This window comes from Bacillus rossius, unplaced genomic scaffold (genome assembly GCF_032445375.1).
Source record: "Bacillus rossius redtenbacheri isolate Brsri unplaced genomic scaffold, Brsri_v3 Brsri_v3_scf615, whole genome shotgun sequence".
Lineage (NCBI taxonomy): Eukaryota > Metazoa > Arthropoda > Insecta > Phasmatodea > Bacillidae > Bacillus > Bacillus rossius.
In genome coordinates this window covers 12,501-28,709 of record NW_026962827.1, presented here as the reverse complement: position 1 = coordinate 28,709, position 16,209 = coordinate 12,501, and positions in this window count along the sequence as shown.

Genomic DNA, 16,209 nt, shown 5'->3' with positions numbered 1-16,209 from the left:
GCCTCCGCGGCCGAGGAAAAGGTCATTGGTAATATTACATGTTAAATTAACATGTGTATTAACACATGCTGGGAGAAGCAGGCATTCTGGACTTTGAAAAATTTCGAGCAGGGGCCGCAGAAATTCTCCCGGCGACCGAGGCCTCCGCGGCCGGGAGAACTCTCGGCGCTCGGGCTCCGCGTCTACCCATGGGGAGCGGGCAGCCAGAAAATTCTGGCGGCGACCGAGGCCTCCGCGGCCGAGGAAATGGTCCTTGGTGATTTTACATGTTAAATTAACATGTGTATTAACACAGGCTGGGAGATGCAGGCATTCTGGTCTTAGAAAAATTTCGAACAGGGGCCGGAGAAATTCTCCCGGCGGCCGAGGCCTCCGCGGCCGGAAGAACTCTCGAAAACCACCTCGTTCGTGGTTGTTTGCCGTGCGGGGCGAATCGGGAAATCTAGCAAATAGCTGAAGACATTCTCCCGGCGATGGAGGCCTCGGCGGCCGGGAAAAACGCCCGCGCTCGGGCGTTGCGCGCCCCCTTGGCAAGGCCCATTTTGGGTTATATAGGGGGTAGTGGTGTCCCGAGGGGAAAAAATTAACATGTTAAATACTGCTCCCAGGCAATTGTAAAATGTCTCGGCGACGGAAGGCACCACTACCCGGCATATTTACGCCCCTCGGACTCCGTGCGCCAGCCTGTAATAGCGAATCGGGACTTAGAAAAAAAATTCGAGCAGGGAGCCAGAACATTTTCCCGGCGATCGAGGCCTCCGCGGCCGAGGAATTTGTCATTGGTGATTTTGCATGTTACATTAACATGTGTATTAACACAGGCTTGGAGAAGCAAGCCTGCGGGACTCTGCAATACATTGAGCGGGCAGCCAGAAAATTCTGGCGGCGACCGAGGCCTCCGCGGCCGGGGAAATAATCCTCTGTAATTTTACATGTTAAATTAACATGTGTATTAACACAGGCTTGGAGAAGCAAGCCTGCGGGACTCTGCAATACATTGAGCGGGGAGCCAGAAATTTCTGGCGGCGACCGAGGCCTCTGCGGCCGGGATAATAATCCTTGTTAATTTTACATGTTAAATTAACATGTGTATTAACACAGGCTGGGAGAACTAGGCATTCTGGACTTTGAAAAATTTCGAGCAGGGGCCGGAGAAATTCTCCCGGCGACCGAGGCCTCCGCGGCCGGGAGAACTCTCGGCGCTCGGGCTCCGCGTCTACCCATGGGGAGCGGGCAGCCAGAAAATTCTGGCGGCGACCGAGGCCTCCGCGGCCGAGGAAAAGGTCATTGGTAATATTACATGTTAAATTAACATGTGTATTAACACATGCTGGGAGAAGCAGGCATTCTGGACTTTGAAAAATTTCGAGCAGGGGCCGGAGAAATTCTCCCGGCGACCGAGGCCTCCGCGGCCGGGAGAACTCTCGGCGCTCGGGCTCCGCGTCTACCCATGGGGAGCGGGCAGCCAGAAAATTCTGGCGGCGACCGAGGCCTCCGCGGCCGAGGAAATGGTCCTTGGTAATTTTACATGTTAAATTAACATGTGTATTAACACAGGCTGGGAGAAGCAGGCATTCTGGACTTTGGAAAATTTCGAGCAGGGGCCGGAGAAATTCTCCCGGCGACCGAGGCCTCTGCGGCCGGGAGAACTCTCGGCGCTCGGGCTCCGGGTGTACCCGCGGCAAGGCCCATTTTGTGTTATATAGGGGGTAGTGGTGTCCCGAGGGGGAAAAAATTAACATGTTAAATACTGCTTCCAGGCAATAGGAAAATGTCTCGGCGACGGAACGCACCACTACCCGGCGAATTCCCGCCCCTCGGACTCCGTGCGCCAGCTTGTAAGAGCGAATCGGGACTTGGAAAAAATTTTATCGGGGAGCCAGAAAATTCTCCCGGCGATCAAGGCAATCACCGCCGGGAGAATTTTTTCTAGCTAACCGATTGAAATTTTCAAAGTACCAATTGCCTCGAAAACAACCACGAACGTAAAACAACCACGAACGGAAAACAACCACGAACGACAACAACCACGAACGACAACAACCACGAACGACAACAACCACGAACGGAAAACAACCCCGAACGACAACAACCACGAACGCACAACAACCACGAATGAAAACAACCACGAACGGTAAACAACCACGAACGAAAACAACCACGAACGAAAACCACCTCGTTCGTGGTTGTTCGCCTTGTGGGGCGAATCGGGACATCATGCAAATAGCTGGAGACATTCTCCCGGCGATCGAGGCCTCGGCGCCCGGGAAAAATGCCCGCGCTCGGGCGTTGTGGGCACCCATTGCATGGCCCATTTTGGGTTATATAGGGGGTAGTGGTGTCCCGAGGGGGAAAAAATTAACATGTTAAATACTGCTCCCAGGCAATTGTAAAATGTCTCGGCGACGGAAGGCACCACTACCCGGCATATTTCCGCCCCTCGGACTCCGTGCGCCAGCCTGTAATAGCGAATCGGGACTTAGAAAAAATTCGAGCAGAGAGCCAGAAAATTCTCCCGGCGATGGAGGCCTCCGCGGCCGAGGAAATTGTCATTGGTGATTTTGCATGTTAAATTAACATGTGTATTAACACAGGCTTGGAGAAGCAAGCCTGCGGGACTCTGCAATACATTGAGCGGGGAGCCAGAAAATTCTGGCGGCGACCGAGGCCTCCGCGGCCGGGAGAACTCTCGGCGCTCGGGCTCCGCGTCTACACATGGGGAGCGGGCAGCCAGAAAATTCTGGCGGCGACCGAGGCCTCCGCGGCCGAGGAAATGGTCCTTGGTGATTTTACATGTTAAATTAACATGTGTATTAACACAGGCTGGGAGAAGCAAGCCTGCGGGTCGCTGCAATATATTGAGCGGGGAGCCAGAAATTTCTGGCGGCGACCGAGGCCTCCGCGGCCGGGGAAATAATCCTCGGTAATTTTACATGTTAAATTAACATGTGTATTAACACAGGCTTGGAGAAGCAAGCCTGCGGGACTCTGCAATACATTGAGCGGGGAGCCAGAAATTTCTGGCGGCGACCGAGGCCTCTGCGGCCGGGATAATAATCCTTGGTAATTTTACATGTTAAATTAACATGTGTATTAACACAGGCTGGGAGAACTAGGCATTCTGGACTTTGAAAAATTTCGAGCAGGGGCCGGAGAAATTCTCCCGGCGACCGAGGCCTCCGCGGCCGGGAGAACTCTCGGCGCTCGGGCAGCGCGTCTACCCATGGGGAGCGGGCAGCCAGAAAATTCTGGCGGCGACCGAGGCCTCCGCGGCCGAGGAAAAGGTCATTGGTAATATTACATGTTAAATTAACATGTGTATTAACACATGCTGGGAGAAGCAGGCATTCTGGACTTTGAAAAATTTCGAGCAGGGGCCGGAGAAATTCTCCCGGCGACCGAGGCCTCCGCGGCCGGGAGAACTCTCGGCGCTCGGGCTCCGCGTCTACCAATGGGGAGCGGGCAGCCAGAAAATTCTGGCGGCGACCGAGGCCTCCGCGGCCGAGGAAATGGTCCTTGTTGATTTTACATGTTAAATTAACATGTGTATTAACACAGGCTGGGAGAAGCAAGCCTGCGGGACTCTGCAATACATTGAGCGGGGAGCCAGAAAATTCTGGCGGCGACCGAGGCCTCCGCGGCCGAGGAAATGGTCCTCAATGATTTTACATGTTAAATTATCATGTGTATTAACACAGGCTGGGAGAAGCAAGCCTGCGGGACTCTGCAATACATTGAGCGGGGAGCCAGAAAATTCTGGCGGCGACCGAGGCCTCCGCGGCCGGGGAAATAATCCTCGGTAATTTTACATGTTAAATTAACATGTGTATTAACACAGGCTGGGAGAAGCAGGCATTCTGGACTTTGAAAAATTTCGAGCAGGGGCCGGAGAAATTCTCCCGGCGACCGAGGCCTCCGCGGCCGGGAGAACTTCGGCGCTCGGGCTCCGCGTGTACCCGCCGCAAGGCCCATTTTGGGTTATATAGGGGGTAGTGGTGTCTCTGGAGGGAAAAAATACACGGTAAATATTGCAGCCAGAGCCTATGGCAATCTGTTGGCGACCGAGGCCTCCACACGCCGGCAAATTTTCGGCTCTCGGACTGTGTGTATTCCACTGGAGACAGGCCTGCGGGACTCTGTAATATATTGAGCCGGGAGCCAGAAAATTCTGGCGGCGACCGAGGCCTCCGCGGCCGGGGAAATAATCCTCGGTAATTTTACATGTTAAATTAACATGTGTATTAACACAGGCTGGGAGAAGCAAGCCTGCGGGTCGCTGCAATATATTGAGCGGGGAGCCAGAAAATTCTGGCGGCGACCGAGGCCTCCGCGGCCGGGGAAATAATCCTCGGTAATTTTACATGTTAAATTAACATGTGTATTAACACAGGCTTGGAGAAGCAAGCCTGCGGGACTCTGCAATACATTGAGCGGGGAGCCAGAAAATTCTGGCGGCGACCGCGGCCTCTGCGGCCAGGGAAATAATCCTCGGTAATTTTACATGTTAAATAACCATGTGTATTAACACAGGCTGGGAGAAGCAAGCATGCGGGACTCTGCAATATATTGAGCAGGGAGCCAGAAAATTCTGGCTGCGACCGAGGCCTCTGCGGCCGAGGAAATGGTCATTGGTAATTTTACATGTTAAATTAACATGTGTTTTAACACAGGCTGGGAGATGCAGGCATTCTGGACTTAGAAAAATTTCGAGCAGGGGCCCGAGAAATTCTCCCGGCGACCGAGGCCTCTGCGCGCCGGGAGAACTCTCGAAAACCACCTCGTTCGTGGTTGTTTGCCGTGCGGGGCGAATCGGGAAATCTAGCAAATAGCTGAAGACATTCTCCCGGCGATGGAGGCCTCGGCGGCCGGGAAAAACGCCCGCGCTCGGGCGTTGCGCGCCCCCTTGGCAAGGCCCATTTTGGGTTATATAGGGGGTAGTGGTGTCCCGAGGGGAAAAAATTAACATGTTAAATACTGCTCCCAGGCAATTGTAAAATGTCTCGGCGACGGAAGGCACCACTACCCGGCATATTTACGCCCCTCGGACTCCGTGCGCCAGCCTGTAATAGCGAATCGGGACTTAGAAAAAAAATTCGAGCAGGGAGCCAGAACATTTTCCCGGCGATCGAGGCCTCCGCGGCCGAGGAATTTGTCATTGGTGATTTTGCATGTTAAATTAACATGTGTATTAACACAGGCTTGGAGAAGCAAGCCTGCGGGACTCTGCAATACATTGAGCGGGCAGCCAGAAAATTCTGGCGGCGACCGTGGCCTCCGCGGCCGGGGAAATAATCCTCTGTAATTTTACATGTTAAATTAACATGTGTATTAACACAGGCTTGGAGAAGCAAGCCTGCGGGACTCTGCAATACATTGAGCGGGGAGCCAGAAATTTCTGGCGGCGACCGAGGCCTCTGCGGCCGGGATAATAATCCTTGGTAATTTTACATGTTAAATTAACATGTGTATTAACACAGGCTGGGAGAACTAGGCATTCTGGACTTTGAAAAATTTCGAGCAGGGGCCGGAGAAATTCTCCCGGCGACCGAGGCCTCCGCGGCCGGGAGAACTCTCGGCGCTCGGGCTCCGCGTCTACCCATGGGGAGCGGGCAGCCAGAAAATTCTGGCGGCGACCGAGGCCTCCGCGGCCGAGGAAAAGGTCATTGGTAATATTACATGTTAAATTAACATGTGTATTAACACATGCTGGGAGAAGCAGGCATTCTGGACTTTGAAAAATTTCGAGCAGGGGCCGGAGAAATTCTCCCGGCGACCGAGGCCTCCGCGGCCGGGAGAACTCTCGGCGCTCGGGCTCCGCGTCTACCCTTGGGGAGCGGGCAGCCAGAAAATTCTGGCGGCGACCGAGGCCTCCGCGGCCGAGGAAATGGTCCTTGGTGATTTTACATGTTAAATTAACATGTGTATTAACACAGGCTGGGAGAAGCAGGCATTCTGGACTTTGGAAAATTTCGAGCAGGGGCCGGAGAAAATCTCCCGGCGACCGAGGCCTCTGCGGCCGGGAGAACTCTCGGCGCTCGGGCTCCGGGTGTACCCGCGGCAAGGCCCATTTTGTGTTATATAGGGGGTAGTGGTGTCCCGAGGGGGAAAAAATTAACATGTTAAATACTGCTTCCAGGCAATAGGAAAATGTCTCGGCGACGGAACACACCACTACCCGGCGAATTCCCGCCCCTCGGACTCCGTGCGCCAGCTAGTAAGAGCGAATCGGGACTTGGAAAAAATTTTATCGGGGAGCCAGAAAATTCTCCCGGCGATCAAGGCAATCACCGCCGGGAGAATTTTTTCTAGCTAACCGATTGAAATTTTCAAAGTACCAATTGCCTCGAAAACAACCACGAACGTAAAACAACCACGAACGGAAAACAACCACGAACGACAACAACCACGAACGACAACAACCACGAACGACAACAACCACGAACGGAAAACAACCCCGAACGACAACAACCACGAACGCACAACAACCACGAATGAAAACAACCACGAACAGTAAACAACCACGAACGAAAACAACCACGAACGAAAACCACCTCGTTCGTGGTTGTTCGCCTTGTGGGGCGAATCGGGACATCATGCAAATAGCTGGAGACATTCTCCCGGCGATCGAGGCCTCGGCGCCCGGGAAAAATGCCCGCGCTCGGGCGTTGTGGGCACCCATTGCATGGCCCATTTTGGGTTATATAGGGGGTAGTGGTGTCCCGAGGGGGAAAAAATTAACATGTTAAATACTGCTCCCAGGCAATTGTAAAATGTCTCGGCGACGGAAGGCACCACTACCCGGCATATTTCCGCCCCTCGGACTCCGTGCGCCAGCCTGTAATAGCGAATCGGGACTTAGAAAAAATTCGAGCAGAGAGCCAGAAAATTCTCCCGGCGATGGAGGCCTCCGCGGCCGAGGAAATTGTCATTGGTGATTTTGCATGTTAAATTAACATGTGTATTAACACAGGCTTGGAGAAGCAAGCCTGCGGGACTCTGCAATACATTGAGCGGGGAGCCAGAAAATTCTGGCGGCGACCGAGGCCTCCGCGGCCGGGAGAACTCTCGGCGCTCGGGCTCCGCGTCTACACATGGGGAGCGGGCAGCCAGAAAATTCTGGCGGCGACCGAGGCCTCCGCGGCCGAGGAAATGGTCCTTGGTGATTTTACATGTTAAATTAACATGTGTATTAACACAGGCTGGGAGAAGCAAGCCTGCGGGTCGCTGCAATATATTGAGCGGGGAGCCAGAAATTTCTGGCGGCGATCGAGGCCTCCGCGGCCGGGGAAATAATCCTCGGTAATTTTACATGTTAAATTAACATGTGTATTAACACAGGCTTGGAGAAGCAAGCCTGCGGGTCTCTGCAATACATTGAGCGGGGAGCCAGAAATTTCTGGCGGCGACCGAGGCCTCTGCGGCCGGGATAATAATCCTTGGTAATTTTACATGTTAAATTAACATGTGTATTAACACAGGCTGGGAGAACTAGGCATTCTGGACTTTGAAAAATTTCGAGCAGGGGCCAGAGAAATTCTCCCGGCGACAGAGGCCTCCGCGGCCGGGAGAAATCTCGGCGCTCGGGCAGCGCGTCTACCCATGGGGAGCGGGCAGCCAGAAAATTCTGGCGGCGACCGAGGCCTCCGCGGACGAGGAAAAGGTCATTGGTAATATTACATGTTAAATTAACATGTGTATTAACACATGCTGGGAGAAGCAGGCATTCTGGACTTTGAAAAATTTCGAGCAGGGGCCGGAGAAATTCTCCCGGCGACCGAGGCCTCCGCGGCCGGGAGAACTCTCGGCGCTCGGGCTCCGCGTCTACCAATGGGGAGCGGGCAGCCAGAAAATTCTGGCGGCGACCGAGGCCTCCGCGGCCGAGGAAATGGTCCTTGTTGATTTTACATGTTAAATTAACATGTGTATTAACACAGGCTGGGAGAAGCAAGCCTGCGGGACTCTGCAATACATTGAGCGGGGAGCCAGAAAATTCTGGCGGCGACCGAGGCCTCCGCGGCCGAGGAAATGGTCCTCAATGATTTTACATGTTAAATTAACATGTGTATTAACACAGGCTGGGAGAAGCAAGCCTGCGGGACTCTGCAATACATTGAGCGGGGAGCCAGAAAATTCTGGCGGCGACCGAGGCCTCCGCGGCCGGGGAAATAATCCTCGGTAATTTTACATGTTAAATTAACATGTGTATTAACACAGGCTGGGAGAAGCAGGCATTCTGGACTTTGAAAAATTTCGAGCAGGGGCCGGAGAAATTCTCCCGGCGACCGAGGCCTCCGCGGCCGGGAGAACTTCGGCGCTCGGGCTCCGCGTGTACACGCCGCAAGGCCCATTTTGGGTTATATAGGGGGTAGTGGTGTCTCTGGAGGGAAAAAATACACGGTAAATATTGCAGCCAGAGCCTATGGCAATCTGTTGGCGACCGAGGCCTCCACACCCCGGCAAATTTTCGGCTCTCGGACTGTGTGTATTCCACTGGAGACAGGCCTGCGGGACTCTGTAATATATTGAGCCGGGAGCCAGAAAATTCTGGCGGCGACCGAAGCCTCCGCGGCCGGGGAAATAATCCTCGGTAATTTTACATGTTAAATTAACATGTGTATTAACACAGGCTGGGAGAAGCAAGCCTGCGGGTCGCTGCAATATATTGAGCGGGGAGCCAGAAAATTCTGGCGGCGACCGAGGCCTCCGCGGCCGGGGAAATAATCCTCGGTAATTTTACATGTTAAATTAACATGTGTATTAACACAGGCTTGGAGAAGCAAGCCTGCGGGACTCTGCAATACATTGAGCGGGGAGCCAGAAAATTCTGGCGGCGACCGCGGCCTCTGCGGCCAGGGAAATAATCCTCGGTAATTTTACATGTTAAATAACCATGTGTATTAACACAGGCTGGGAGAAGCAAGCATGCGGGACTCTGCAATATATTGAGCAGGGAGCCAGAAAATTCTGGCTGCGACCGAGGCCTCTGCGGCCGAGGAAATGGTCATTGGTAATTTTACATGTTAAATTAACATGTGTTTTAACACAGGCTGGGAGATGCAGGCATTCTGGACTTAGAAAAATTTCGAGCAGGGGCCCGAGAAATTCTCCCGGCGACCGAGGCCTCCGCGGCCGGGAGAACTCTCGAAAACCACCTCGTTCGTGGTTGTTTGCCGTGCGGGGCGAATCGGGAAATCTAGCAAATAGCTGAAGACATTCTCCCGGCGATGGAGGCCTCGGCGGCCGGGAAAAACGCCCGCGCTCGGGCGTTGCGCGCCCCCTTGGCAAGGCCCATTTTGGGTTATATAGGGGGTAGTGGTGTCCCGAGGGGAAAAAATTAACATGTTAAATACTGCTCCCAGGCAATTGTAAAATGTCTCGGCGACGGAAGGCACCACTACCCGGCATATTTACGCCCCTCGGACTCCGTGCGCCAGCCTGTAATAGCGAATCGGGACTTAGAAAAAAAATTCGAGCAGGGAGCCAGAACATTTTCCCGGCGATCGAGGCCTCCGCGGCCGAGGAATTTGTCATTGGTGATTTTGCATGTTAAATTAACATGTGTATTAACACAGGCTTGGAGAAGCAAGCCTGCGGGACTCTGCAATACATTGAGCGGGCAGCCAGAAAATTCTGGCGGCGACCGAGGCCTCCGCGGCCGGGGAAATAATCCTCTGTAATTTTACATGTTAAATTAACATGTGTATTAACACAGGCTTGGAGAAGCAAGCCTGCGGGACGCTGCAATACATTGAGCGGGGAGCCAGAAATTTCTGGCGGCGACCGAGGCCTCTGCGGCCGGGATAATAATCCTTGGTAATTTTACATGTTAAATTAACATGTGTATTAACACAGGCTGGGAGAACTAGGCATTCTAGACTTTGAAAAATTTCGAGCAGGGGCCGGAGAAATTCTCCCGGCGACCGAGGCCTCCGCGGCCGGGAGAACTCTCGGCGCTCGGGCTCCGCGTCTACCCATGGGGAGCGGGAAGCCAGAAAATTCTGGCGGCGACCGAGGCCTCCGCGGCCGAGGAAATGGTCCTTGGTGATTTTACATGTTAAATTAACATGTGTATTAACACAGGCTGGGAAAAGCAAGCCTGCGGGACTCTGCAATATATTGAGCGGGGAGCCAGAAAATTCTGGCGGCGACCGAGGCCTCCACGGCGCGGGGAAATAATCCTCGGTAATTTAACATGTTAAATTAACATGTGTATTAACACAGGCTTGGAGAAGCATGCCTGCGGGACTCTGCAATACATTGAGCGGGGAGCCAGAAAATTCTGGCGGCGACCGAGGCCTCTGCGGCCGAGGAAATGGTCATTGGTAATTTTACATGTTAAATTAACATGTGTATTAACACAGGCTGGGAAAAGCAAGCCTGCGGGACTCTGCAATATATTGAGCGGGGAGCCAGAAAATTCTGGCGGCGACCGAGGCCTCCACGGCCGGGGAAATAATCCTCGGTAATTTAACATGTTAAATTAACATGTGTATTAACACAGGCTGGGAGAAGCAGGCATTCTGGACTTTGAAAAATTTCGAGCAGGGGCCGGAGAAATTCTCCCGGCGACCGAGGCCTCCGCGGCCGGGAGAACACTCGGCGCTCGGGCTCCGCGTGTACCCGCGGCAAGGCCCATGTTGGGTTATATAGGGGGTAGTGGTGTCCCGAGGGGGAAAAAATTAACATGTTAAATACAGCTTCCAGGCAATAGAAAAATGTCTCGGCGACGGAAGGCACCACTACCCGGCGAATTCCCGCCCCTCTGACTCCGTGCGCCAGCCTGTAATAGCGAATCGGGACTTAGAAAAAATTCGAGCAGGGAGCCAGACAATTCTGTCGGCGACCGAGGCCTCCGTGGCCGGGGAAATAATCCTCGGTAATTTTACATGTTAAATTAACATGTGTATTAACACAGGCTTGGAGAACCAAGCCTGCGGGACTCTGCAATACATTGAGCGGGGAGCCAGAAAATTCTGGCGGCGACCGAGGCCTCCGCGGCCGGGGAAATAATCCTCGGTAATTTTACATGTTAAATTAACATGTGTATTAACACAGGCTTGGAGAACCAAGCCTGCGGGACTCTGCAATACATTGAGAGGTGAGCCAGAAAATTCTGGCGGCGACCGAGGCCTCCGCGGCCGAGGAAATGGTCCTCGGTGATTTTACATGTTAAATTAACATGTGTATTAACACAGGCTGGGAGAAGCAAGCCTGCGGGACTCTGCAATATATTGAGCGGGGAGCCAGAAAATTCTGGCGGCGACCGAGGCCTCCACGGCCGGGGAAATAATCCTCGATAATTTAACATGTTAAATTAACATGTGTATTAACACAGGCTGGGAGAAGCAGGCATTCTGGACTTTGAAAAATTTCGAGCAGGGGCCGGAGAAATTCTCCCGGCGACCGAGGCCTCCGCGGCCGGGAGAACTTCGGCGCTCGGGCTCTGCGTGTACCCACCGCAAGGCCTATTTTGGGTTTTATAGGGGGTAGTGGTGTCTCTGGAGGGAAAAAATACACGGTAAATATTGCAGCCAGAGCCTATGGCAATCTGTTGGCGACCGAGGCCTCCACACCCCGGCAAATTTTCGGCTCTCGGACTGTGTGTATTCCACTGGAGACAGGCCTGCGGGACTCTGTAATATATTGAGCCGGGAGCCAGAAAATTCTGGCGGCGACCGAGGCCTCCGCGGCCGAGGAAAAGGTCATTGGTAAAATTACATGTTAAATTAACATGTGTATTAACACAGGCTGGGAGAAGCAGGCATTCTGGACTTAGAAAAATTTCGAGCAGGGGCCCGAGAAATTCTCCCGGCTACGAGGCCTCCGCGGCCGGGAGAACTCTCGGCGCTCGGGCTCCGCGTCTACACATGGGGAGCGGGCAGCCAGAAAATTCTGGCGGCGACCGAGGCCTCCGCGGCCGAGGAAATGGTCCTTGGTGATTTTACATGTTAAATTAACATGTGTATTAACACAGGCTGGGAGAAGCAAGCCTGCGGGTCGCTGCAATATATTGAGCGGGGAGCCAGAAATTTCTGGCGGCGACCGAGGCCTCCGCGGCCGGGGAAATAATCCTCGGTAATTTTACATGTTAAATTAACATGTGTATTAACACAGGCTTGGAGAAGCAAGCATGCGGGACTCTGCAATATATTGAGCAGGGAGCCAGAAAATTCTGGCTGCGACCGAGGCCTCTGCGGCCGAGGAAATGGTCATTGGTAATTTTACATGTTAAATTAACATGTGTTTTAACACAGGCTGGGAGATGCAGGCATTCTGGACTTAGAAAAATTTCGAGCAGGGGCCAGGGAAATTCTCCCTGCGACCGAGGCCTCCGCGGCCGGGAGAACTCTCGAAAACCACCTCGTTCGTGGTTGTTTGTCGTGCGGGGCGAATCGGGAAATCTAGCAAATAGCTGAAGACATTCTCCCGGCGATGGAGGTCTCGGCGGCCGGGAAAAACGCCCGCGCTCGGGCGTTGCGCGCCCCCTTGGCAAGGCCCATTTTGCGTTATATAGGGGGTAGTGGTGTCACGAGGGGAAAAAATTAACATGTTAAATACTGCTCCCAGGCAATTGTAAAATGTCTCGGCGACGGAAGGCACCACTACCCGGCATATTTACGCCCCTCGGACTCCGTGCGCCAGCCTGTAATAGCGAATCGGGACTTAGAAAAAAAATTCGAGCAGGGAGCCAGAACATTTTCCCGGCGATCGAGGCCTCCGCGGCCGAGGAATTTGTCATTGGTGATTTTGCATGTTAAATTAACATGTGTATTAACACAGGCTTGGAGAAGCAAGCCTGCGGGACTCTGCAATACATTGAGCGGGCAGCCAGAAAATTCTGGCGGCGACCGAGGCCTCCGCGGCCGGGGAAATAATCCTCTGTAATTTTACATGTTAAATTAACATGTGTATTAACACAGGCTTGGAGAAGCAAGCCTGCGGGACTCTGCAATACATTGAGCGGGGAGCCAGAAATTTCTGGCGGCGACCGAGGCCTCTGCGGCCGGGATAATAATCCTTGGTAATTTTACATGTTAAATTAACATGTGTATTAACACAGGCTGGGAGAACTAGGCATTCTGGACTTTGAAAAATTTCGAGCAGGGGCCGGAGAAATTCTCCCGGCGACCGAGGCCTCCGCGGCCGGGAGAACTCTCGGCGCTCGGGCTCCGCGTCTACCCATGGGGAGCGGGCAGCCAGAAAATTCTGGCGGCGACCGAGGCCTCCGCGGCCGAGGAAAAGGTCATTGGTAATATTACATGTTAAATTAACATGTGTATTAACACATGCTGGGAGAAGCAGGCATTCTGGACTTTGAAAAATTTCGAGCAGGGGCCGGAGAAATTCTCCCGGCGACCGAGGCCTCCGCGGCCGGGAGAACTCTCGGCGCTTGGGCAGCGCGTCTACCCATGGGGAGCGGGCAGCCAGAAAATTCTGGCGGTGACCGAGGCCTCCGCGGCCGAGGAAATGGTCCTTGGTGATTTTACATGTTAAATTAACATGTGTATTAACACAGGCTGGGAGAAGCAGGCATTCTGGACTTAGAAAAATTTCGAGCAGGGGCCGTTGAAATTCTCCCGGCGACCGAGGCCTCCGCGGCCGGGAGAACTCTCGGCGCTCGGGCTCCGCGTGTACACGCGTCAAGGCCCATTTTGGGTTATATAGGGTGTAGTGGTGTCTCTGGAGGGAAAAAATACACGGTAAATATTGCAGCCAGAGCCTATGGCAATCTGTTGGCGACCGAGGCCTCCACACCCCGGCAAATTTTCGGCTCTCGGACTGTGTGTATTCCACTGGAGACAGGCCTGCGGGACTGTGCAGTATATTGAGCGGGGAGCCAGGAAAATCTCCCGGCGACCGAGGCCTCCGCGGCCGAGGAAATGGTAATTGGTGGTTTTGCATGTAAAATTAACATGTGTATTAACACAAGCTGGGATGAGAGGAATTTGGCGGCGACCGAGGCCTCCTCACCCCGGCAAAATATCAGCTACCGGGCTCTGCATATTCCTACAGAAGCAGGCCTGCAGGACTCTGCAATATATTGAGCGGGAACCAGAAAATTCTGGCGGCGACCGAGGCCTCCGCGGCCGAGGAAAATTGTCATTGGTGGTTTGCATGTAAAATTAACATGTGTATTAACACAAGCTGTGACCAGAGGAATTTGGCGGCGACCGGGGCCTCCACACCCCGGCAAAATATCAGCTACCGGGCTCTGCTTATTCACATTCAAGCAGGCATTAGGGACTCTGAAAAGTTTCGGGCGGGGAGCCAGAAAATTCTCCCGGCCACAGAGCCCTCCCTCCCGAGAGTCTGTGTAAATGCCTGTTATACAGGCCCCATGAATTCCAGCCTTATAGGTTATTTTAAGTCTCCGTTCGTGGTTGTTCGTAAACAACTGCGATTCGGGATTTTGACCTATTTCCTATGATCATGTTCCCGGAAGTTAGCCAGCCTCTTTCAGTCAAAATCTCATATTTTGGGTACCTTTGTGAACCCATCGATAGGCCCATTTTGGGTATATTAGGGGGACATGCAATCGGGAAAAATTGGAATTATTTGCAATATGGAAAGAATATGTACATAAATGAAAAGGGAGTCCCCCCGAGTTTTCTCGCCCTATATATATTGCAAAAATATCCAATTAATTATTGTGGAACCTGTAGCACCTTTCTATGAAGCAGAATTAACATTACAGAACGGTTTGAATGCTACCACCTCAGTTTCTCTACAATGCATTGGATTTCAAAGAGGTGAATTACTGTGGATGGTACTGTTGTATGGCTAACAAATCGTCTGGGAAACAATGCAGAATTAAATTAAGAAGGTTGTATGTTTTCTGTTACATGGTGGAGGTGCCCTCTAGTACACAGTAAAATGTTTTGTGGACTGCAGCTCCTTGAGGAATTAATTCAGTATGGGTCTTGTAGTGGTCTGAAAGTGGATGATGAAAAAGAATGTATAATGGTATTCAGAGCACCTCGCGGTGAAGCGGACATGCTACCTCAAAATGCTTGATTGATTCATGCCCAGTTCCCCCAAGAAGCGGTACATTGAAAAAATTGATTTACTTTGTGGATGATACTAGCAAATACTATCCGCTGGGGGAAGTAAGCAGAAATTTGGTGGTCGTATGTTTGTTACATGGTAGAGGTGCTTTCTAGTACACAATGAAATGCTTGGTGTACCGCTGCTCCTTGAAGAATTAATTCCATATGGGTCTAGCCGTGGTCTTAACTGTGAACACGAAGAACTATCTAAAGTGGCCTATCTGTCTGAACTGCAATACACAAGCTGCGAGCCAATGCTATACCTTTCTCAGGTAACGAGCTCTTGTGCGGCGATTCGATTGGATGCGAAATGGTGGGGAACGCGTGTCCGGTCGTCTTAACCAAGTAATGGTTCCCCTCTGTTAACAATGAAATGTTTGATGGATCGCAGCTCCCTGAGAGACAAGTTTCAAAGGGGTTAGTCGCGGTCTTCAATCCTGGCCAAGGTGCAGTCACCATCTATAAGAGATACCTGCTTTACTGAAGGGTAGCAAGAGTTCCCTTGCCCGCATGTTGCTCCGTGGGGGTATATCAGTATAAAGGTAGAAGAAGCCATGATCGGAGCTTCGGTGGATGAGATTGGCGGAGAAGACATGTTCTTGTCTATCTGGTAGATCAGGGGGGTGGCAGCTGATCCGGAGAAAGCAAGCGGACTCCCGATGTTCCGTCGACTCCCAATGTACACTTGAAACATGCACATTTGGGTGGCGAGGGGGCGTTGTGGCCATCCGAAAACATGTCTTCATCTCTCTTATTGGTGGACCGCTGCTCCTTGAAGAATTAATTCCATATGGGTCTAGTCTTGGTGATAACTGTGAACACTAAGAACTATCTAAAGTGGCCTATCTGTCTGAACTGCAATACACTAGCTGCGAGCCAATGCTATACCTTTCTTAGGTAACGAGCTCTTGTGCGGCAATTCGATTGGATGCGAAATGGTGGGGAACGCGTGTCCTATCGTCTTAACCAAGTAATGGTTCCCCTCTGTTAACAATGAAATGTTTGATGGATCGCAGCTCCCTGAGAGACAAGTTTCAAAGGGGTTAGTCGCGGTCTTCAATCCTGGCCAAGGTGCAGTCACCATCTATAAGAGATACCTGCTTTACTGAAGGGTAGCAAGAGTTCCCTTGCCCGCATGTTGCTCCGTGGGGGTATATCAGTA